General features: G+C 37.4%; 2 pseudogenes; both read left to right on the top strand.

The window, feature by feature from the left end:
• The first annotated feature begins 2,648 nt into the window (after nucleotides 1-2,648).
• On the top strand, nucleotides 2,649-3,428 carry LOC117027497 (transcription initiation factor TFIID subunit 9-like; annotated as a pseudogene).
• Nucleotides 3,429-12,346: 8,918 nt separating this feature from the next.
• LOC117027059 (metaxin-3-like) lies at nucleotides 12,347-13,176 on the top strand (annotated as a pseudogene).
• Nucleotides 13,177-26,196: the final 13,020 nt, after the last annotated feature.

The raw sequence follows: 26,196 nt of genomic DNA, 5'->3' as shown, positions 1-26,196 counted from the left end.
CAAGTGCCTGGCTTCTCTCCTCCCTTTCCTCCTCTCCCTTCTCTCCCTTCCCTCTGCCTTCTCACCCTCCTCCCTTCTCCTCACCAAGACTATGCACTCCTTCAGAGGGGCAGTGGGTATCCTCACCCTCTCAGCTCTCCCAGCTTGTGATGTGCCCTATTGTCAGTGGCTCATTACAAACTGTGGGAAAGGCGAGTCAGTCTGTACATGGTGTGATTGCAATCCAGACATCTCAATCTGACCTGGTCTTGCTCAGGTTAATTACAAAGAACATTTTCCAACTAATAAGGACAGATTTCTCACTTTTTAAAATGGGCAAAGAACATGATTGGGAAAGTTAGAAGAAGAGCAACAGCCGATTAAATCTATAGGTAAGCATTCAGCTTCACTGGTATTCAAAGAAATGAAAAAATGGAAAACTATAACGAGATACCATTTTTTGCCTATCAGATAGATAAAACTTTAAAATAATTGTGATATCTATTCTTGACAAGAATATGGATGAAATAGGCAATCCAAAAGACTACCAAGTACCATATTTCAACTAATCTTATCATCAAATGAAAGATTCACCTTCATTTATATTCTACTATGAAGAATTTTTTAAAGCACTATCAATTTAAACGTAATATGCCATTGATTATAAGATGACTTCCCATTTCAGAGATATTAAAATGAAGTAGGAAAAAACAGTGAGTACACTAAATGCCACTGAATTGTTCACTTTATGATAGTTAATTTTGTTATGTGAATTTTACCTCAAATTATTTTTTTTAATGTGAATCAATAAAATAGGGTATTCTGCCTCTTTATATGATAGGAGAGTATAAAGTAAAGCAACTTGTACTTAGGAGAGAATATTGTGACACTCCCTAGGACACTGGGTTTTCAGAAACATCATTGAGATATATTTTCATGGGGTTTACCTTATTTCATGGAATCTAAGATGCTTTGATCCTGGAACTTTTTTATTTTTTTTTTTTAAGGGGAACAGGACTTTATTGGGGAACAGTGTGTACTTCCAGGCCTGTTTTCCAAGTCAAGTTGTCCTTTCGATCTTAGTTGTGGGAGGGTGCCGTTCAGCTTCAAGTTGTTGTCCTTTCAGTCTTAGTTGTGTCGGGCGCAACTCAGCTCCAGGTCTAGTTACCGTTGCTAGTTGCAGGGGGCACAGCCCACCATCCCTTGCGGGAGTTGAACCGGCAACCTTGTGGTTGAGAGGATGCACTCCAACCAACTGAGCCATCTGGGAGCTCAGCGGCAGCTTAGCTCAAGGTGCCGTGTTCAATCTTAGTTGTGGGGGGTGGAGCCCACCATCCCTTGAGGAAGTCGAGGAATCGAACTGGCAACCTTGTGGTTGAGAGCCCACTGGCCCGTGTGGTGGGAATCGAATCGGCAGCCTTCGGAGTTAGGAGCATGGAGCTCTAACCGCCTGAGCCACCGGGCCGGCCCCCCTGGAACATTTTTGATTTACCAAAAGGTATCAACAGAAAGCTTTTGCAGATCTCTGTCACTATTTCCTCCTGTTGACAAGGATTGTCAGAAGCCACTCATTAGCTTCAGCAGAGGAAGAGGTGCCACTTCTGCAGGCAAGGCATGTTCACAGGGGCTAGGATTTTGGGTGCTCTGAGTCATCTGAATGCTTTCTTTTCTGGTCAGTGCTCCAACATTCACATGAGAGACCTGGCAAGGCTGTGACTGTAACTGGTATTGTACTGTAGTATCTCAGTATCGTACTATGGATTTGATTTTCAGTTATAATCAGCCCCATGACTGCAAGAGATAAATTGTTTTTGTCATAGACATAGAAAGTCGATTGTTTAGGACTTGTCTTGAGCCAACATTTTAGGGTTTTGAATTTGACATTCTTTTTCTTTACTCTGTCCAGGAAGAAATCCCTCTTCATTGCAGTTTGCAAATTCCTTCTGCCCTCCATATTGTTCTGGGGCAAAGGCCATTTGGTTCCCCAAAGCTTTGCCTTCAATGCATCTTTCATTCAGGCGATAATTGATTTCAGGTGATAATCTATTAGCAGAAGGCCAAGGGCTGCCTTTGTTATTAGCTGGATTTTCACAGCCCAAAAATAAATTAATGCCTGTTCTGATCCCAATTTCTTTATCAGTTAAAACTCATATTTCTTAGTTATGTTTTCTCATAAAAACAAGTAGTGAAAATTGTTCCAAGAGGAATACGAAAACCAAATTGACCTATAACCATAGAAAAAACTAAAATTACTGTTATTGAGCTACAATTTTAAAAGGTAACAGACTGAAAATTATAAATAGGTGAGTTGTAGTTGACCTTCAAGAAACAGATCAGTCCTCATTTTTTCCAGTTGACTATTGAGCATATAAGACGTTGAAAATCTTCTCAATTCAACTTATGAAAGTAGCACAATATTAGAGCCTAATAAAGAGAGAAATGCCTTTGAAGAATACATAATTTTCGTCTTATACAAACTAAGGAAAATAAGAGAAGACTGGAACCTGCTCACGGGTCAGGGTGCATGGCGGGATGGGCCTAGAGGGCCAGACAGGCAAGGTGCATCAGGGGTTGGGAAAACCACTCCAGGCAAAGAACTTGCATCAATACCAGAACAGAAATACATTCGTGTGGGTGATTTAGCTCCAGAAGTCTGATCACTGGATATCATGGAGTCTGTCAAGATCGCTTCTCCCAAGAGCATGTGAAAGGTGCACAGATGATGACACAAATTCTGAAGAATATGGAGATTACATGAGGCAAGAGTTATAAATCAGGTGTTGGAGTTTGCCTCCCGATTTGTGACCATAATTCTAAATGATACAAAAATTTTTTCAAGCCATGCTATGAAAGCTACTGTTGTTGCAGGTCATGTGCAATTGGCAATCCAGTGTTGCGCTGACCAGCTTTGTATCTCTCCTCCTCCAAGAGATTTTTAAAATTAGATTTTGCAAGGCAAAGAAATCAAACCACTTTGCCATTGATCGTGCCATATCCAGTCCCCAGATTGCCATTTGATGGATATTGCTTGACTGCTCCAAACTATAGACTTAAGTCTTTATAAAAAAATAAATTAAAAAGGCATGTACTTCTGCAGGAAGTATAACAGTTCCATGGTTAAGTGTTGGTTCAGTTACTAGCAGGCCAAATACTCCCACTCTAGGCATACCAACCCCACAAACCATGTTTGTTTCAACTAAGGTAAGGACTTCAATGTCCCTCACAGGGCAATGGTTTACAATACAAATGCCCACTTCATAGTCGCGAGCTGTAAAAACATCAATTTCTGCAACATCAGCAGTTCAGAATGTTCTGATTAATCCATCGTTAATGGGGTCCAAAAACATTCTCATAACCATTAACATAGTGTCATCACAAAATACTGCCAGTGAATCATCAAACACATTAAAAGAAAACATAAAGATGGTGATGACGGTGATGATAACTAAGAGTATTTGTAATCTAGCCTTGACGTATGTAACATGCATACTTGGTCTTGAATCCGCTGTACTGACGTTAAACATGCATACTGGATGTTTTTATGTTGTTTTAGAAAATGTAAATGGTATTTAATGAGTAAATATTGTTACCATACTTTTCAATTCAGATGTTGGATTTTCTTTAATAGGTAATTAAATAGGTAATAATTTAATAGGTAATAATTTTAGTAATTTTTCATTAGACTTTAAGTGTAAAAAAATAAAGTTTTCTTTCATGAAAAAAAAGAAAACATGGAAAGACACCCAACAGATCCTGAAACCAAAGCCAGATGAGACCAATAAAAGAAAAAATACATGATCCCACATATAAACAATGAAGCAAAAATCCTAACTAAAATGTTAACAAATTAAATCCAACAGTGTATTTAAAGAATAATTCATCACGTCCAAAGAGGATTTATCTCAACATTGCTAAGATGGTTCAGTGTTGGACTATATATCAATTTAACTTATTATATTAATAAATTAACGATAAAAAGTATTATTGTCTAAAATTCAACACCCATTAATGAAATAAAAGAAAAAAATCCCCTAGCAAAGTAGGAAAAGAACAGCTTTAATTTGATACAGTTTGTTTTTAATAAAACAATGATACAAACCTACAGCAGAAGCCATACTTCATGGTGAAACAATACACACATTCCCACTGAAGTCAGAAACAAGATGAAAATGACCTTTATCATCACTGCTATTCAAACTGGTGTCAGATGTTCTTTTCTAATTCAAGAAGAGAAGGAAAGCAATAAAATGTATAAACATTAGAAAAGAAGAGGCAAATTGTGGTTATTTGCAGATGACACTATTGCTTACATAGAAAAACCAAAGAAAATCAATTGACAAACTATTAGAACTAATAAGAGAATTCCGCAAGGTGACCACATACAAGATCAATGTACAAAAATCAATAGCTTCCCTATATACCAACAATAACCAATTAGAAAATGTAATAGAAAATAAGATTCAATTCACAATAGCAACCAAAAGTATTAACCACCTAAGAATAAACCTAAAAACAGAATTTATTTTGGGCTTTTACGAATAGTTCAAAATTAGGAAATCCATCAACCTGATTAATCACAACGATAAAATCAAGCTGAAAACTATACAATTATGTAGCAGCTGAGAAAATTCAAGAATCTTTAAGTAAAAACTTTAAGTAAAACAAGAAGCAAAGGACACTTTCTAACTATGATAAAGAGTTGGTTTGTTTTCTTTTTCAGAGAAACTAAGAGCAAACATCATATCAAATGGCTAAATATTAAATGCACTGCCATTGAAGTCAGGAGCAAGGCAGGGACCATCACTATCCCTCAAAATTGTTTTGTGTAAAAATGAAATGGAGGATTTGAAAATGGGAGTAACAACTTCTTTAGCAGAACCCATTCCAGAGTCCGCCAAAATAATAGACAAGATGACTTCAATTTTATATTACACAATAGCATGGTAATTTAAATCTCACCCAGAGACAGAGATTTGTCAAAAGGGTCTTAATTTCTTTTCACTCTTTCAAAGCCATTGCCAAACACTATCCAGATACTATTCATATTGTTTTGTCCTGTGCTTGAAGGAAAGACTTTTTAATTAGCCTAACAGTCCTGAGACCTTGAGCTGGTTTTGGCCATGGGGCAATGGGGGCTGATGACAGAAGTGCATGAAATACAGCTAAGCATCTAAGGGTGCAAATGGTGGTCACACCAACGGAAATGGGGTTCTAATACCTTTTATCACTTTCCTCCTGCTCTCAAATTGTAGGGACATTTGATATCCTATCACAATTCTTACCTTGTTTTGGATACTGAGAGCTAAGTTTATTCCTTTTTTTTTTTTTTTTTTTTTTTGTAAGGAAAAAAACCCACCAAGATGGGTTCTAAACAAGTTGAGGTGGGGAGGGCTTTTAAGCAGGGAGTTTACTGACGTTACATGTTTGAGTCCCATCTCTAGGAAGATGCCCACATACATTGCTTTACAGCAAAAGCCCAGAGTAAGTTGGAGGTGAGATGGGGGTTGTTTTGAATCTCCCCGTACCACCTCATGAAAACAGAGTACTGTGGTGAGGTCTTTGGGAAGCATACTTTGAAACAGATACTCTGATCTGTTTAGAAAGTACTTTTGGTGCCAACACCTGTGGAGGGAAAGGGAAAAGCAGGTCTGGGCCTTTCTATTATTCACATTATTCTATTAGTCAAAAGAAGAGTTTGGACTATTAGAGAGACAGAGAGACAGAGAGACAGAGAGATAAATAAATAATGGTATTTTGCAAATGTATTATAAAGGTAACAATTAGAACAGATATAAAACTTCCTAAATTACAAGAGAAATGTTTTTTTAAAGAGCTAGAGAATAAGAGAGAGACAAGAAAACAGATAACCATGTAGTAAAATATTTTATAATTGAAAAAAAGGTTTTTATCAATAAACTATTGATAATTTATTTTATCAATAAGTGAGGCTAACTCACATATTAAATGAAAGTATTTTCAAACTGTCAAGCAAAGCAAAGTTTAACCCTATGTTACATATAAGACACGCCTAAAACAGAGAAATTAAGAAAGTTTAAAAGTAAAAGAATAGACAAATATTCACTGGACAGAATGTGAAACACAAAGAAAGCACGGGTTATGACGTTGATATCTGTCAAGGTAGAATTCTGACCAAAAAGCATTAAAAAGAGAAAGGAGAACTTTTTATAATGTTAATAGCTAAATTAACAGCGGGGATATATATATATATATATATATATATATATATATATATATATATATATACTCAACACAGCAATCAACTTTCATAAAGTAAAAACTACAGGAAATAAGGACGTAATAGAAACACATTAACAATATATGGTGATGGAAGGAGAACTGACTCTGGGTGAAGGAACTGACTCTGGGTGGTGAACACACAATGGGTTTATAGGTGATGTGATACAGAATTGTACACCTGAAATCTATGTAACTTTACTAACAATTGTCATCCCAATAAACTTTAATTAAAAAAAAAAGAAGAAACACATTAACAAAAGAAAAGTTTGACACATTACTCTCTCTCCAAGACAAAGCAAGTGGGCAAAAAATGAATAAGGATTTAGGAAACCTAATCCAGTGCTACTGAAAATGTCGTTACAGACTGGTGTCAGTTCATGGACTGTGGTTACCAGATGCAATGAGATAAGAAGCTTGCTCAGAATATAAATCAATGTACCGATTCCTTCAATGGAAAGTCTACCCCCCCAAAAATCAGCTGAACTAGTCTCCTTGATAGACTGGCTACTTTTAGTAGCACTGACCTAAATAACTAATCTATATGGTAACTTACAAATATATATCAAATTCTGAATCCTAATATTAGAAAATATACTTCCTTTTGATGTGTACATGGAATGTTCATAAAAATGGGTATCCTGGCTCCCGGCCTCCCTGCCAGAGCCTTTCTTCTTGAATAAACTTTCTAACTTCTGGGGGAAAAAAAAAAAATGGGTATCTTGTGCCATAAAGAAAAACTGCAACAGAATGCAAATAACAAAACAGTCCTCTCTGACTACAATGCTAGAAGTTGATGATAATAATAATAAAGTTTCTTACACTTGGAAATTTTTTTAAATGCACATACTTTTTAATGATTTCTGCAGTGAAAGGGAAAAAATTTAGAATTCTTGAAAATAATACTTCTGATCATGAAAACATCACATCTGAATAAACTATATACAACAAAAAAGTTATGAGAGAAAATTTCATACTGTTAAATACTTATATCAATGAAAATGAAAGTAAATAAAGAAAATATTGATGTCACAAAGATAGAAAAAGTTCAAAGAAAACCAAAGGAAAGCTTAAGGAAAGAATAATATAAGAGTGAAAATTAGTGAATTTAAAAAACAGCAACAGTAAAAGTAGTACAATAAAAAGGCTTATTATTATTTGAAAACATTAACAATGTACACAAACTATAATATTAGATGACTTTTTTTTTTAAGAGAGAAAGTACAAACATATAAAGTAAATGACAAGGAAGATATAGCCATCAAAACAGAGCCGCCTAATTTGTACAACCTTATGCATTAAAACTTTCGATGAAACAGATAATTATCTAAGAAAATATAATTTACCAAAATTGACCTCAGTAGAGATATGAAGACCAAAGAGGTAGAATTCTGTAGAAATACAAATTTGTAAAACAGAAACCCAACAAAAAAAGCATCAGACCCAGATGGCTTCACAGGGGATTTATACTAAATCTTTAAAGAAAAGATAATCGGAAGGTTACTTAAACATTACTATAGCATAGAAGATGAAGAAACACTTCCAATTTCTTTTTGAGAAGTAAGTGTAACATTGATAGTAAATTAATAAAAGAGGTAAAATATTAGCAAACATAACTAAATGACACGTTAAACAAATACACATAACTAAATGGGGTTTATTTCAGGAATACAAAGATAATTAATATTAGGAAATCTCTTACTATAACATACCAAATTTACATACCTAAGGAGAAAATGAACTGATAATCTCCATAGATGCTGAAAAGGCATTTGACAAAATTTAAAGCCCATTCATGTTAAAGACTTCAAAAAAAACAGGAATTGAAGGATATTTCCCTTACGTATCTTGATCCCAAATTTAGCATCTTAATTAATGGGCAAACAGTAGGGGCTTTCCTGCTTGTGATATAATAAATTGTGGGGTTGTTTTGGTTTTTGTCCCAGACTCCTGGCACAGAGCTTTAAAAACCCTTGAAATTTACTGAGTGATAAGAATGTCTTGTTTTTCACAACGAGCCCCTTGATAGTAGAACTTATAAACTCAATACTTTATAAACTCATTACTTGAGTTTGTTAATGAGGTGATTCACAGCCAGGATTCCTGGGGCTAGGGGGTTGGTAGCTTCAGGATGGGGGCTGGGGCCAGAGGAACCAACCACGTGATTAGAGGGTTGTAACTCTTCCCCCACCTCCACCCCAAACCTTGGGGAACTGGGAGAGGGACTGGAGATTGAGTTCAATCATGAAGCCAATGATTTAATAACCCTGGGCCATGAGGTTAAGGGAGAGTCCCTGTTTGGTGAACACCTAATAAGCTGGGAGTGTAGAGGCTCAGATTTACAAGGGGAGGGCATGGAAACTCTGTGGCCCAACTTCTTCCCCCAAGACCTTGCCCTATGAATCTCTTCATCTGGCTGATCATTTGTACCCTTTATAATAAAATGGTAATTGTAAATATAGTACTTTCCTGAGTTCTGTGACTGGTTCTAGTGAATTATCAACCAAATGGAGCTGTGGGAAGCCCCAAATGTGTAGCCAGACAGACAGAAGTACTGGTGGCTTGGGAACATACAGCACTTTCAACAGTGTCTGACGTGGGTGCAGTGTGTGGATCCAGAGCCTTAATTTGTTGGGTCTTTGCTAACTGCGGGGGTAGTTCGCGTCAGAATTGAACTGAATTGTAGGACACCCAGTTGGTATCAGACAATTGGTGTTGGAACTCACAGCAAAGATCAGATACAAGACAGGATGCCCACTATTTTAACATAAGAGAAAGCAATTAGAGGCATAAGAATTAAAAAAGAAGGGATAAAATTACATCCATGTGCAGATGATATATTTCTAGGAAACTTACAATAAATGGAAAACCTCCTACAGTAAAAGTATTTTATAAAATAGCAAGATGTAAAATTAACATACAGAAATAATGAAGTCTTCATAACCACTGGGAAAAACAGTAACCACTTGGAAGAAATAATAGAAGAGATCCTAGATTCCATTTATAATAGCAAAAGTAAAATAAAATGCAGGCACAAACTTGATGAGAACTGTATAAAAACTACATGAGGAAAATTATAAAACGTTCTTACAGGACAAAAAGTATACTTGAACAAATGGAAAAATGTACCATATTATTGATCAGAAGAATCAATATCAGAAAGATATCAATTCTTTCCAAGTTGAAATTTGTAAACTTAATGTGATCCCGATACAGATATCTTCAGGTTATTTTTTTTCCCCTGGGGCCAGACAAGTTAATTATAAAGTTATTTTGGAAAATAGATACAAGACTAGCCAGGAATGTCCTAAAAAAGAAGAGCAAAGGGGGACTACCCCACATTAAAACATTTATAAAGCCCATCTAATTAAAATATTATAGTATTGGTGCACAAATAGACAGATAGCTAATGGAATAGGATATTAAATCCAAAGATAGATACAAAAGTATGTGGAAATTTAGTGTTTGATAAATAAATGGTGCTAGAACAAGTGATAAATAGCCATGTGGATAAAAATAAAATTGGATCCATTTCTCGCACCTTACACTAGGGTAAATTCCAAATAGGGCAACTATCTAAATGTAAAAAAATAAAGTCATACTAATACTAAAGGAAATGAGGAGGATTGTCTTGAATATAATTCCATATCTAGATTCAATAAAGAAAAAAAATGGATAAATTTGTCTACCTATAATTTTAAAACATTGCATGCTCAAAATACCATAAGCAATGTCAAAAGTTAAATAAATAACTGAGACAAAATTGCAACTAATATCCCAAAGGGCCAATACCCTTAATATATAAAATTTTTCTAAATAGTTAAAGGAATTCAAATCCTAGTCTAACAACTCTGTAAAAAAAGGTGGGAGTGGGGAATTATAGAAAACTAAATGCAAATAGCTCTTAGCTATATGAAAAGATTCTCAACCTTGTTCATAATAAGAGAATGCATACTAAACTAAACTGAGATGTCATTACTCATCTATCAGATTTGCAAAAAATCCAACCTTGACAACACACTGAGTTGGTGAGACTTTGGAGAGACAGGTACTTTCATGTATTGCTGATGGGGATGAAAAATGATATAACCATGGAGGAGAATTTAAAATATTTGGCAAAATTACATGTGCATTTACCCTTTGCCCAAGCAACCTCCCTTCTAGGTACATATACCAAAATAAAATGGCACAAACTTGAAATGATGAAATGCTCAAAGCTACTTATGGCAGCACATTTTGTAATAATAAAAAACTGTAAACAGCCCACGTATCTATCTACAGAGGACAGGTGAATAAACAATGGTCCATACATTCACTGGAATGTTATTCAGCTATAAAAAGAATGAAGAATATCTCTATATATCGCTAAAGGTTGATCTCCAGAATAAAGGTGAAAAAGAAGCAATATGCAGGAAAGTGTGTATAGTATACCTTTTGTGTAAGAATAAAATGAAAATGAAAGTATACATATTTGCTTCTATTATTTCCAAAGTTAAAAGTGTGTAAAACAAAAACTAATAAAAATAATCATTTATCAGAAAAAGAATAGGGATGGAAGCAGTATCTTTCTGCCTATTACCTTGTTTTATAATTTTGATAAAATACACACAATTTTAAAAACAAATTTAACTACAAGAGAAAAAAGTAATCATGATACAAAAAAACTGAATAAAAATAAACCTAATTGTCTATCAAGTTTTGTCATAATCCTACAAAGAAGAAATCTCAAGTGACTTTGTAACACAGTATGTTAGCTGTACAGTGTATAGTGAGTTAGAACTGAAACAAATACAAAGAAATCTTAAACAGTACTCAATAGACTTACTATTAATATAATATTAGTATTGTTTTTCAAAGCTACTGTATTTAGTATAAAGCAAATCTCATTAGAAACCAAGATTTTCAGTATAAGAGAAAAAAATGTATGTATGTATAAAATCAAAGAAGTTAAGTAAAAACTATATAATCTTGAATTTAAAACTATATATCTTGAATTAAACTATGGAATGAAAATATCAGTATGAACTTTTGATTGTTTATTCTCTCTAAAAAATAAGTATTTCCTTTCTATGTTAACTGAAAAGCCCTAGAAGCAATGGCAATCTAGTAGTGGTAAGTACCTCTAATGGTCAGATTGTGGTCTCTAAAATGCCATTTTCTTCTAAAAGGAGCCAGTGCTCCTTGAAGAAATAGACAGTTCCAATGCTGGAGTGGGAAATATACAGAATGAGTCTAGGATATCTTGTAGCTGAAAGTAAAACAACTATCAAAGACACTGGCCCATGTTAAAATGACAGGCATCAACTGGAAGAGGCTCTCATTGGCCAAATATGTAACAATTTCGGCATCAAGAAACATTATGACTACAATGAATGACAACACGTGGAATCTATAAACATCCATGAGTTCATGATGGTAACAGTTTTCTGAACCCTCATTGCTACGTGCTGATCTTTGTGACTCCGTGCCATAATAAGCTATCCCAAAAGACTGGTTTTGAAAAAACAAAAAACTCAAAAACAAAAAAACACCTTAAACTAATTTTTAAAAACTCTCATAAAACTCATTGGTCACCTCTGGATATTTATATCAAAACCAAAAATAAGGGATATTCATCTCATTACTCTAAAAGATGATTGTTTTTCTTAAAATGACTGATCCCAATGTCAACCCAATAAACTTTAATTAAAAAAAAAAAGTGACTGATCCAGCTGCCTTTTCTGCAGGTTTTGTATGCTATCCAAATCAATGATGAGAAAAAGTTGTTTACATATTAATAAAAACTACATCTAACAATGCAAAAGAAATAATGGGGGGGGGGAAGAAATAATGGGAATAGAAAATTCACTATTTTTGTAACCCCTTATGAACCTACACAACAACCATCAATCACTGCTAAAATGATTGGGTGAAAAGTTGATGGCAAACTTTAAACCAGACTGGAAACACATGAACCCACTGATCAATCTCAACATCACTAAAAGTTGGACAACATCATCATGTGCCTCCTGATGTGATGTAATAGGACATGTAGAGCATTACTTCAGAAGTATTCTTGACAAAAAGAAAAAATCATCAAGCCTCTAGATGTAGGTATCGGTTTATAGAGAATATGGAGCGTAAAAAAATAAGTTAAATGACATCACAAGGTTACAAATCCAAATCCAGAATGTGGGAAATCCTACATGACAAATTACCCAGTTTCTTTAACCAATAAATGACATAAAACTAAACCAAAATGAAACCAGTTTCAAAAAAGAGGGGTCATTCTACTGATTAAAAGAGTAGCAAAGTGTGGCCCCAGCAAGATGTCAGCTCAATGTCACTGATAACACATGGAGAGGTTCAGGAGGAGATGTACCAATTTGGACAATAGACAACATTGTTTCTCAGCCAGCAAAAATACTACATTTTTTAAGAAAACAGAAATGTATTGCTGATAATGAACGCTCAGCAAAACAAGGGGCAGATACGCTGGCTTACATCCTCCTCCTTGAAACAAAGCTGCTTCCTGTAGTGCTTCCACATTCTCGATTGAGTGACAATTCTTTACCATGACAAAGCCATGGTTTTGGTTTGCTTCATGAATTCCTTTTTTCTTGGGTTTGATCCTTCCTGGAAGAATATCTAAGGGAGCACTGAATAAGATTCTCCTGACCAAAAGAGAGCCTCCCCTCTACTACCTCTGAAAAGTGGAAGCACAGATATACAGAGATGCCAGGGAGTGCCGAAAACTTCTGTCAAACTCATTCAGAACAGCTCCATTTTGTTTTGGAGATACATCTTTTACCTTGGCTGCCTATGTGTTTGGTTTTCTTGCAACTCTTTATAAATTACACTTTCCTAAAGTTCAATTACATGAACATTTGAAACAGCTCTCTAACCTGTGTGTTTTGTGATGATGTAAACAGTTACATTAGGCTTAGTCTTAAAAATGGATGACAATCTTCCCCAAAGCCTTCAACTTCTTCCTCAGTGTTGGAGGAGTTCATTAAGAGGACATGACTGCCAGTTGACCCGTGAGCTGGACCCCAGCAATCGTAGACTCCTCAACCCCTCCCCTGTCCTTGGAATATAGGCTCTGCCCTCTATTCTCACACTAGAAGCCTTTTCAAAGATGCCTTGAGAGAGTAATGTGTTGAAACCATCTGGACTGGATTTGTGACTGAACCCCATTAAGGGCTCTATATAAACTGAAAATTCTGGCAGGCAAATGCAGAGATTTACTTGTCTTTCAGCCACCCAAGACAAGCTTAGTATATAAGTTCCCTTGCTTATTAAAACTGTCACCTACGAATCTGGATTGTATGCCTCTCTCTTCCATCTCTCCTAGCACTCTGTGGGAGGTAAGGGGTGGGGCTTTCAAATTTCTTCCAAGGAATTCCCCAGGTTTTGCACCAATACTTGGAAACTGCCAACACTCAGGTTGACTCCAACAGAGGGAGAAAGTAATTCCTTACAGGGGCCATCACCCTGACAGTTGTCAAGCTTTGTGCCCAAGCTTTTGCCTTTGAGTCATATGATTGTTGCAATAATCTCTTACACTAAGTGAAGGCAAAAATAAAATACCATTGATAGGTATAAGGAAGACTCTAAAACAAAAGAAACTTTTTATGCCATCTTTTGTTTTCTTTTCTTTTTTAATTGGGAAGCTTGTATTCTAGGTTGGCAGTGCATTTTAATATTGAGATGAATGCTAAGTGAATTTGGAGAGAGGAAAAAAGAAAATACATTGTGCTGTATATATTTTTTAAAAAGAAAGAAAAGAAAAAAAACCTGCCTCAATCTTGGCAGATTTTTGCCTTTGGTTCACACATTTCTGATCAAAAGCTACAATTCTGTACTGAAGATGCACTCTTAATTTACTCGTTAATTTATTCAATTTATTAGTTTTCGTAGACCAGTATGAAAATCTACTACATGGCTCTTTGGCTAAGGCTTTTTTCTTCTGTTTATAAACTTGATGCCTATTTTAGCAGCTAGGAAAAATGTAAATTACTTCAATAGAAAAGCCTGTATTTAACTTTGGGGAGAGAGAGAGAAGAGAGGGAAGGAGAGAGAGAGAGAGAGACTTAAGAAACCTACCAACAAAATAAAATATGTAGATCCTGATTTAAATAAACCAACCATAAAAAGACATTTTGAGACAATTGGGGAAAACTGCACATGAACTGATTATTAGATGGTATTAAGAAATTATTATATTATCAATTTTGCTGGGCATGATAGTGAAACTGTTGTTATTATAATATTAGTCTGTATGTTTTTTTACTGAAGAATTTACCAGTGAATGATATGATGTCTTGGATTGTTTTAAAATACTTAAGCAAAAAAAAAAATTGTGGTGGGGGGCCGGCCCGGTGGCTCAGGTGGTTAGAGCTCCATGCTCCTAACTCCGAAAGCTGCCGGTTAGATTCCCACATGGGCCAGTGGGCTCTCAACCACAAGGTTGCCAGTTCGATTCCTCGACTTCCTCAAGGGATGGTAGGCTCCGCCCCCTGCAACAAAGATTGAACACGGCACCTTGAGCTGAGCTGCCGCTGAGCTCCCGGATGGCTCAGTTGGTTGGAGTGCATCCTCTCAACCACAAGGTTGCCGGTGCCCCCTGCAACTAGCAACGGTAACTGGACCTGGAGCTGAGTTGCGCCCGACACAACTAAGACTGAAAGGACAACAACTTGAAGCTGAACGGCACCCTCTACAACTAAGATTGAAGGGACAACAACTTGACTTGGAAAACAGGCCTGGAAGTACACACTGTTCCCCAGTAAAGTCCTGTTCCCCTTCCCCAATAAAATCTTAAAAAAAAAAAAAAGTAGTGGTGGGGAAGATAAATAAGGGCAACATAATGTTAGTAATTGTTGAAGCTGCATGGAGGCTCATTATAGCACTCTCTCTATTTTATGTATGTCTGGAATTTTCCATAATACAAAAGGTATAAATTCCCTCACTCACATGTCTCCCCAGGTAAAGCCATTGAACTCAAAAGAGAAAGATTGGCCTTTTGAGCCTCTTCTTTTGCTTGGCCCGCTCCAAACTCTTTGGAGTATACTTTTTCTCCTAATAATGTCACTTGGGCCCTTGAGCCATTCTCTACTGCTCAGGTCCGCTTCTATTTCTTTGAAGTGTACTATCTCTTCTAATAAACTACTCCTTCACCACTTCATTTCTGTGTCTCATTCAATTCTTTGCTTGAGATGCCAAGACCCTGGGTTTCTTTGAAATATACTATCTCTTCTAATAAACTACTCTTTCACCACTTTAGAAAAAGAAAGAAAGAAAAGAAAGATCAAGTGTTAGATCAAATAAAAATTGTATAATGTAAATTACTTTCTTTTAGTTGCTTTCTTTGGTCTTGAAAGCTTCTTAGCAGATAGAAGTTAAAATATTAAGGACAAAGAAAAGACCATTGTCACAGTAGTCGGTTAATCCCATGTTTCCCATGAGAAGGATAAATAGTTATATGGCAGTTTTATGAGCCCAAAACAGGAAAATTTCTCAAAAGGCTCTCTAACATTCCATCCTTCCTTCTTCCTTTCTTTTTTTCTTTTGTTGTTGTTGTTTTTAATCAATGGGGCAAATGGGGGGAAATTGAGGCATGAAGTAGCCTCTTATTTGACTAGAGCAAAATATAGATGAGGGCTGATAGCCTTTGGTTTGTGATACTTTGGTTTGATAGAAACATAAGAACATTAAGGCTATAAGGACAATCATTTGAAATTGCTAAGTGCAGCTAACTTTACCCTAATAAACAGAGTATCATATAGAAACAATGTCCTCTTCAGCAAATGGCTCATCTTTTAAGAATTAGCACCTGGCTTGCTCCTGGGCTCCAGGAGAGTATAAAAACCCTTAACCATGAAATACTTGGTAACTATGCAAGCCAAACTGATCCCAAACCATGAAATAGAAAGCACTCCGCTCATCAACTGGGAGTGGGACCTGCAAGTCCAGGCCTACATCTGCATATACAAATAAGTTGCATGAGCGGGCTGCTTACATTCAGAGTAGTCTACTCCTATCATATGTCATCCATCCCTCAGCTATAACTATGACTTCACAGAGAGTTTGCTATGATAAGTGAGCAAAGAGGGACAACTGTTAGCCTTTTTGCAGAATACACAACAGAGTGTTTTATCCTATGTTCCGAGTGTCTCTGAAGAACAGCAGAGAAAGGAAATCCTTCTAGTGGGTAGAACTTCAAGTAGCACAGCTTGTAGTCCACCTTCCCTAGTAAGGAAGATGTCCTGAGGTAAGGTCCTATGGTGATACATAAAACATGGTACATTGTTAGGCTGTCTGCTCAGGGAGTTGGAAGGGTCAAGATAAGAAAATTGATGACAAAGAAGATTGGAGAAGAGGTGTATACGTGGATTTAAGACACTCTTAAAATAGGTCCCAACTATGAGAATATTTATGCACCTTGTGAATGCTCAAAATGGAAGAGACTCTCCATAATCTGGTAGACAAGATGACCTGTTCTGTGGGTGTCAGTCAGCTTTCCTCCCTAGGCATTCCAGTACTTCCTCAATGGATTCATAAGTTAAATGGACTCCATGGTATGAACTTCCCCTTATCACGGTTGACATGCTTATTTCTATTACTGATGCCCAATTTGCTAGCAACAGTAACTAATCCTTAGCCCCTTGCACTTGGTGACAGCCAGGCACTGGAGGTAACATGATCACATCATAAAGTGGTAGTGATTTGATTCCCACTGGACTAGACACTCATTTTCTAATTTGGATTTGTTTCCACTGCTCACCATGTCTCTGGCAGTACCACTGCCCAAGCCTGGTTAGGTGCCTTATGCACAGTTAAGCTGAAAATACAGTAAAGGATACAAACAATAGAAATGAAAAGAACCAAGAAAATGACTGAAAAGTAAATAAAGTTTTGAAATAGATCAAAAAGAAAGTGATAGCTATAGAAAACAGGCAAGGAAGATTCAACAGATGTATAATTGGAATCTCTGAAAAAGAAAATCAAAGCAGTGGAAAGGAACTAATTTTTTAAATTCTAACTCAAGAAAAAATTTTGAAATTAAATAGGATATTTAAAAGGCACCATATTTACCTGGATAAATTGATTCAGTAAAATCAACTCTGAGACATATCATGATGGGATTATTAGACTTTAAAGATAAAAACATTCATAGGGACTCCAAGCAGAAAAACTAAGTCATTTAACGAGGGGAAAATCAATTTGGTATTATGTTATTGACATAAACACTCAATACAAGAAAACAGTGGGATAACATCTACACAGGGGAAAAAAATTGTGGGACAGTTAACCTGTAATATCAAGGCTGTAGGAAAGCAACTTTAGACATGCCGGAAGTCAGGGAATATTGTTTCCATTAGTTCTTCCTGAAAGGCGGTGGGGATGGAGCTGCATAGAAGCAGTTTTTGTATGTTATTGAAGTTAAGCTGGCATAACTTCAAACTAGAGTGTTAAAACTTTAAGACATTAGCATAGTCCCCATGGTAACCACAAAGAAAATAGCTATAGAATTTATACAAAAGGAAACAAGAAAGAAGTTAAACTTACCAAAAAAAAAAAATCAATGAAATACTAACGAAGACAGTAATACAGGAAATGAAGGACCAAAACAATGCTATAAGCCATATAGAAAACAAATAGCAAAATGGTAGAATTAAATCCCTCCACATCAGTAATTACTTTAAATGCAAATGGGTTAAACACTCCAATCAAAAGTAGATATAAGTAGAATGTATTAAAAACCACGATCCATTTATATGCTATTTACAGAGACTCACGTTAGATCCAAAGACACAATAGGTTGAAAGTTAAAGAATGGAAAAAGATATTCCATGCAAATAGTAGCCAATAGAGAGTGGAAATTGCTTGCTATACTGATACCAGACAAAACAGACTTTAAATTTAAAATAAAAAAATGGTTACAAGAGACAGAGCAGGATATTCTATATTTTAAAAAGTTTCAAAACAAGAAGATATAACAGTCACAAACATTTACAAGCATAATAACAAACCATCAAAATATATGAAGCAAAACCTGACAGAATTGAAGGGAGAAATAGACAGTTCTACAATAAAAATAGTTGGAGACTTCAATATTCCACTCTCAGTAATAGACAGAGGACTTGAACAACACAAAAACCCCAACTAGTTCTAATTATAGGACATTCTACCCAACAACAGAATACACATTCTTCTCAAGTGAACATGAGACATTTTCCAATTTAGGCCATATATTAGACCACAAATCAACTCTCAATAGACTTTTTTAAAAAAATCAATAGCATGCAAAGTATTTTCTTTGACCACACAGGGTGAAGTTAGAAACCAAAAACAGGAGGAAAATTGGAAAATTCTGAAATTTGTGGAAATTAGACAACACGTTTAAACAATCAATGGATCAAAAAGAAAATCATAAGGGAAATTAGAAAATACTTAGAGGTGACTGGAAATGAAAATACACTGTTTTCATATGCAGAGTAATATAAATTCACAATAAAAATATCAAAACTTGTGGGGTGCAGTAAAAGCAGTGCTAAGGGGAAAATTTAAAGCAGAAAATGCTTATGTAAGTAAAGAAGAAAGATCTTAAATCAGCAACCTAGCTTTACACATTAAGGAGTTAGAAAAAAAGAACAAATTAAACCCAAATCTAGCAGGAGGAAGGTAATAATAAAAAATAGACCAGAGATAAATGCAATAGAGAAAAGGAAGAGAGAAAATCAAAGCAACCAAGAGTTGGTTCTTCTAAAAGATTAACAAAATGAACAAACTTTTAGCTGGATTGATTAAGAAGACTACATTTGAATTCAAAAGTTTTTCCATCACTGTCCCTTTCTTTTCTTTTTCTTTTTTCTTTTTTAGAATCCAGTCCAGGACACCACATTTCCTTAATTGTCATGTTTCCTTAGTCTCCTCCAATCTATGATAGTTTCTTCTGTAGTGCCTTGTTTTTCATGATCTGGACATTTTTGAAGAGTACTGGTCAGGTATTTTGTAGAATGTTCCTCAATTAAGGTTTTTCTAAAGTTTTCTCATGATTAAATTGGAATTATGTATTTTGGGGGAAAATACTACAAAGGTGAAGTGCCCTATTAGGGATACATGATATGAATATGACTTACTCCTCTTCTAGAAACAACCTTATGGCATCCTTGAAGTTTTTCTCTTTGCCTTGACAGTTTCCCCCACATCGTGGGCATGACAAACAAGGCGGTTTTTACTACACTGTTGAACAACTCTGGAAAAATTAGGAGCATAGCAATTCTTTTTCTAAATCCTTTGAGGGTGCACTGTCTTAGGATACCCAAGCAAGATGGGGAGCAAATCTTTGCTGATAGTTAGTGACTATCTGGGCCGGGGCACAGGCAAAAATAACGTGGGTGCAAAAGAGCTCTTGATCATAGAGAAAGTCAAGATCAGAAAAAGTCACCAGAAAAAAAAACAAAACTGGTCTCTTCACAAAGATAAGAGCAAAGGTGACTGAGAATGAGAAAGGGCTACACCCTTGCGTATGTTATTAATCGCTAACAATATTTTATTCCATCCTGACAGAAAGTAACATAGGACCATGCGAAATTTCTACTCCTTCAAGAGTGAGAAGCCCTATTGTTTCACAAATGTCTCAAGTTGAACTATCCAAAAATGTAATGCAAGTCAGTCCAAATGTTAACAGACTCTTGAGGACAGGATTCATGCTTGGGTGAGGCCACCTAGGCACAAGAGACAAAAGGGGAAAAAAAAAACATTTTTCTACCTAGTGTTGAGCACAGATTATGTACCCAGAGTCCAGGGGTTTTTTTCCCCCTCTGACCTACCAGTCTTTTTTATACATGTCTTTTATTTACTAACTTTATTATACATTGATAGTTAAGTATATACAGCAATACATATTTACAAAGTCACATCAAACAATATGTTTAAATGATAATACCAGGTAAAGCTTTAAAATGTTTTTAAAACAAAATTAATCTAACCAGTCTCGTTCTGGGCCAATTACACAGAATAATCTATTGGTCTGCAGGAGCTGCACCGCCTCAGAGCTTGTTAGGTTCAAATACTCCCGTCCTACTCCAGACCTGCAGAATCAGAATCCCCAGAGGTGGGGCCCAGAAATCTGTATTTTAATAATATGATTGTTACAAACACTAAAGCTAATGCAAAGATGCACTATCTTAGGACAATGATTTTTAAGACATGGGTTGACTTTACATCTTAATTTGAACATTCTGAAGAACAAATGTATAATCAAAAATACATTGGTTAAAAATTCATTTGAAGATTGAATGGCAATTAAGAATTTTATTTTCTCTCCATCTCTGAATTTTAATTTCTTTGAAGGCTTCCAAGATCCTAAAGTAAGCTAGCAATTGTAGGTAACATAATTAAATTATCATGAAAGAATAATATAATCACTGTTAATAAGAAGAATTTGACAGAAAAATATGACCTCTTAAAACTTTACCCAGTTAGCATAGGCTCACATAATTTTCTTTTTTTTTGAGACTTACAGGGCAATGTAAAGATATCAGTTATTTAAATTATGATTCAACTTAATGGCATACCCATATTTACACTTAGAATTCTTAAATATTAATGTAAATAATAATAAACTGTATGACTCACAAGGCAATTTTAAGGAACTTAGGTGATTCTTTCAATTTAGTTTTTTTATTTAAACCAAATCCAGAGCCTTACATAAATTAAAGTGACATATTTGCATGTTTGTTTCTCACAGTGGTAAAATCAAGAAATCATTAAGCCCCAGACTCCCCCAACAGTTTAATTTATTAAAAGGTTTACTTGATTAGGTGTATTAAATTAATTTTGATGACATTTTAATTTTTGATTTAGTTTACTTTCTAAATCTCCGTTAAAAGTCTTAGTACAAAGTAATTTCTTAAAATCTTTTTTATGAATATTAATTGTTGACTTGATGTCAACTTGCATGTTTTCATTCTTTACCTTCAACTCGGTGGGAATACTACTAGCGCCAACAGACAGGTAGCTTCTCTTTCTTATCAAACTCTTTAGGCAAAGGAATTGTATTAGAGGAATATTATTTAAAATTTTGCCAGTAACTTAGTTGTTTATATAGTTATTTATACGAAGTTCTAAATTTTTATTAGAGTGTAATGTTTACCTTTTAACTAAAGTTTTAGAACTCATTCTAGTCCGATTTAATTTTTTTTCACTTGGTGGGCACTTCTTTTCAAATAGAAAACTACCATAAGATTCAGACTACTAAATACTGACTTCTTCAATAGATTTACTGTATTTGTTTAAAGGATCAATGTAAATTAAGTCAGCAACATTGAATTTGAGAGGCTTACTTTACACCCTTTATTTTCTACACCTGCATGAAAGTGCGCTAGTCTGCCTTATTCAAAGGTAATTTCCTAAATTAGTCAAAGGAAACCAGAAAAAGAACCAGCTTTCTTTTGCCCTGCTGGTGTGCTCACATCAAATGCTTCTGTATTTGCCCTGTTTCATAATCTGAAAAGCCAGTCTCTCCTGGGACCCAGCGTCCTCTTGGATGGCCCCTCTCTCTACTCACAAAAAGGGAAAAAACAGCAGTTAAAGAAGTATACTAATTCTCTATCCACATGAACAGATCCAGTGAAAAAAGGCAAATTTCAGAATAATGCCATTTATATGAATTTTAAATCTCGTAAAAACACTTTACTTTGTCATTTATACAAATGCAATAGTGAAAGAAAATAGATCAGTAGTTGCTTGGGGATGGAGGGCTGTGAGTGAGAAAACAGTCTGGATTCTATGTTCTCCCCATGATAGCAGCTGCCTCTAGTGAGGGGAGAACGAGGCAACTGGAGATCGGACAAGGACAGGCCTTCCAGGAGTCGAGAGCAGAAGCCAGGGTCTGGGACACCCGGGGCCATCAGGCTCCTAGAACCCACTCGCCTCACCGCTCATCCCATCCTGGGCCCCAGGCAAAGGGACTTGGGTGGCTAGCGTTCAAAATTTTAGAGACCAAAGGCTGGCAGATGGCCCTGAAGGGGACTGGTTCTTTTTATGAATCGCTAAAATTCCAAGGCTTGTTGGTGATGGATGGGCCATAGGTGATGGGAATCCAACCGAGACCCAGAGCAAAGTTGGAAGGGTGTCAGATGTCACTCACAGGACCCCAGGCGTGTGTCACCCTGCTGGGTTGAAACAGTCTTTGTGGTTGGGGAAGGGAAGATGGGCATTAAAAAATAGCATTACCATTTCTAGGTGACCTGATCAAATCCTTAGGATTTCAGCCTAGAAGTAATTTGATTAAATTTACAGCAATCAAAGAGATAGAATCTGTAGGATGAGCGACTGATTGGATTTAGGGATTGAGGTCCCATGTGTGTTGAAGAACTCGGACAAAACCGTTGAAGTTCAAATCTAGAATCTGCGATTGACTCCCTTTGTGGCCTCCAGCAACTAACCTCCTTGGGCCTCAGTTTCTACATCGTATGATGACAATTATAACGTCCACCTCATAGAACTGTGGTGAGGACTAAATGGGCTAATTCATGTAAAATGGCTTCCTGCACAGTGGGAACAGTTGGAAAATGATTGTAATAACATCTCTGTAGTCTTTGTCTCCTGAGGTCGATATTACATAGGTCAAGACTACTGCGCCTGGTGCCCTGGGCTCCGCCCTGAAGGGCGTGGCCGACCAAAGGCGCCAATCAGCGACCCCAGTACATCCAGCAGGCGCAATAAGAAGCCAGGTCCTGTGCCCAGCAGCTCAGTTGATCCGCCGCTGAGAGGTTCCTGGCCACACTTATGGTGAGTCTGCGCCTTCCAATGCAAAGGCAAAAGTCAGGGTCTTGGGGTGAGAGGTCAGAAACTCCTAGGTGTACGGTCGGAAATCCTAGCAGGGGATCCGCTCCATGGGAGAGGAGAGGCTAAAACATCTGAAAAGGTTAATTTCTTCGGGGGGACCTGTTTACTGAGCACTCGCTCTTGCCTGCCCTGCCGAGGGCGTTCCCTCTTACAGACAGATGAGAGCCTGCAGAGGAGACAGTAGTGGGTCTGGTCCTGTGGGCTGCTGTCCCCCAAGGCTCCTCGAGGGCATGGCCGCTGACCTGCTGGTTCCCTGGAGTCCTTAGACCACCCCCTGGTCCTGGGGACTGCTAATGTTGGTGGAAGGGATGGAAGGATGTTTACAACACGAGGCAGGCAGATGAGGCGGAGGGGTCTGGGTGGGTTGGGTTAAAAATGAGAGATCAGGAGGGAGGGTGGGACTGCTGACTCCTTTTTTCTTTTTTCCTTCCTTCTCAGAAAATCTTTTTATTTGTATTTTCCCCAGCTTTATTAAAGTATAATTGACAAATAAATTCTCATATAGTTAAGTGTACAACATGATGATTTGATGTATGTGTAAGCTGTGAAATGATTACCACAATCAAGGTAATTAACACAACCATCATCTCAAGTGCTTACCTTTTTGTTTTTGGTGAGAATGCGTAAGAGCTGTTCTTAGCGAATGTCAAGGGTACAATGCAGCGTTAACTGTAATCACCATGCTGTACATTACATCCTCAGAACGTATTCATCTTATAACTGAAGTTTGTGCCCTTTGATGTTGTACAAACATCTCCCATTTCCCCAGCCCCTAGCAACCACCATTCTACTCTGGTTCTATGAGTTCAACCTGTTTTTATATTCCACATATACGATACAGTGTTTAACTTTCTCTGACTTATTTCACATAGTATAATGCCCTCCAGGTTCATCCATGTTGTCGGAAATGACAGGGTTTCCTTTTTTATGACTGAATAGTATTCCAGAGTGAGTCATGGTGGAAATGAAATGAGATAATACCTTTGAAATTTCATTAATTTAACCAAATCTCCAACACCAGGTCTGAGGAAGCAGGGCATCTTTGGAAAAGTCTCTGGGGCAAGATCTCTGCAGGGGATAGTGGGGCATTCATGCATTCATCTAGATTCCCACCTCCACTGGTAGGTAGGAGTAGCATAGTAAGAGGTAACATTTTAGAAAAGTCACTCTGTGTGGGGGTGGGAGTTGGGGGACAAGCACACTGGATGGAGTCAATTCCAGACTCAGGCCAATTAAAAGGCAATTGCAGGCTTTAGGCAAGAAGTGATGGAGAGCTGGACTAGGATAGTGTCAGCAGGGATGGACAGGCAGGGCGTGTGCAATTAGGATTTGAGTTAGGTTGGATCCCTGAGCTTCTAACTTTTTTGCAGGATCCCACAGCTAAAGATCCAGTTCAGTTATCGGGCAACAGCAAAGAGGCTTCCATGGACCCTTTACTTCAGACACTTGAGGAAATTGAGGAGCTTCTCCAGGACCTCTCTGAGACACAGGAGGCAAGAAGCGCAGCCCCCCCAGAGCCACAGCTGTATCTACCTCTGACTGCCTGTGATGAGAACAGCCAGCATGAATCCATTCAGAACGAGTTGATGACTCCCTTGAGGCCCACAATGATGATATCTGTATGTTCTAATGTCCCTGGGACGGTCTTTGTCCAGAATTCAACAACACCCCCTGTTAAAGTCCTAGATATGCCCCCTCGAGACCTAAGTGAGAATTTTTCCATGGACCAAAATGTAACCTTTGATCAGAGAAAACCCATAGCACCCTCCTGGATGACAGATGTCACTGACAACCCAAAGACATCGTTCACTGACTGCCAAAAGATAACCATCGCTGCAAACAAGAGGACGATCCCCAATGAAGGTAGCCAGATGAAGACCCTCAATGATGACCAGACCCTCTATGGAGGCCAGATGACCTTCAGTGGGAATCAAACCCTCTATAGAGGCCAGATGGCCTTCAGTGGTGATCAAACCCTTTATGAGGACCAGGTGACCTTCAGTGGGAATCAAACCCTCTATAGAGGCCAGATGGCCTTCAGTGGTGACCAAACCTCTGAGGACCAGGTGAAGACCCTCTATGGAGGCCAGATGACCTTCCGTATGGACCAGACCTTCACTGGGGGCCAGGTGGCAACATACAGTGGTGACCAGACCCCCTATGGGGATCAGAATATGACCCTTACGGGGGACCATATGACAACCTTCACTGATGACCACCCTCTCTATGGAAGCCATATGATGCCATGTCAGTCATCATCGCCATACCCAGGATGCCTATACTTTTCAAATTCCCATTTGACCCAAGGACAATCCCTAGAAATGCAGAAGTCAAAATTCAAGACCCAGAAATATCAGTTTCAGAAGAATCTTGACATTTTGAAGCCCTACTCTTGTGCATACCAAGACTGTGGGAAGTCGTATTCAAAGCGTTCCCACCTCCAAATCCATGAGCGCAAACACACTGGTGAGTGAGGGCTGAGGGTTAGGGATGACTAAAGATTTGGGCCTTTACAAAGCTTTGGGATCATTTGAGATTGTTGTCCCTCTGAGACTGAGAGCCCAGGAGACCCTAGAAAGGGTTGGCAAATTTGAAAGGGTAGATAAAGCAGTCCCAGGGACAGACTTTAGTTCTAGGCCAGAGCCAAACTGGCTGCAGCCTTTTGTGTTGTTACCTGTGCTGGGATGATGGAAATAAGTGGAGGAATTTGTTGGACCTCTTATGGATAGTCTCGACACTACCTCTACTGGGACTGTCACTTCATGGACCTCTCCTTAGACCCAACAGACACCCTCCCTCAACCTCCTTATCCCCCGACTGCCTTTCTCCTTGACCTCTACTTCTTTTTTTTTTTTCCTCTCTTCCTTTCCCTCCTTTACAGTTTTCTTCTCATCCTTCCAGCTCAGGCTGCCCGCTTTCTCTTCCTCTTTCACTCACCCTCTCCAGTCTCCTCTCCTTCGGCTCTCCCTCTCCTACACCAATATGCTCAAAAATTTTTCTTCCCCATTCACTTTCAACTTTCTTGTCCCAGGCTACCCTGAAGCGTGACAAGTGTCTGTCTTTCTCTCTGGTCCAGGGGAGAAGCCCTACAAATGCAATGCGAAGGGATGCACGTGGGAATTC

The sequence above is a fragment of the Rhinolophus ferrumequinum genome, chromosome 9 (assembly GCF_004115265.2).
Source record: "Rhinolophus ferrumequinum isolate MPI-CBG mRhiFer1 chromosome 9, mRhiFer1_v1.p, whole genome shotgun sequence".
In the NCBI taxonomy this organism is placed as follows: Eukaryota; Metazoa; Chordata; class Mammalia; order Chiroptera; family Rhinolophidae; genus Rhinolophus; species Rhinolophus ferrumequinum.
Note: the sequence above shows the minus strand (reverse complement) of the source record. Positions and strands in the feature narration are given on the sequence as shown.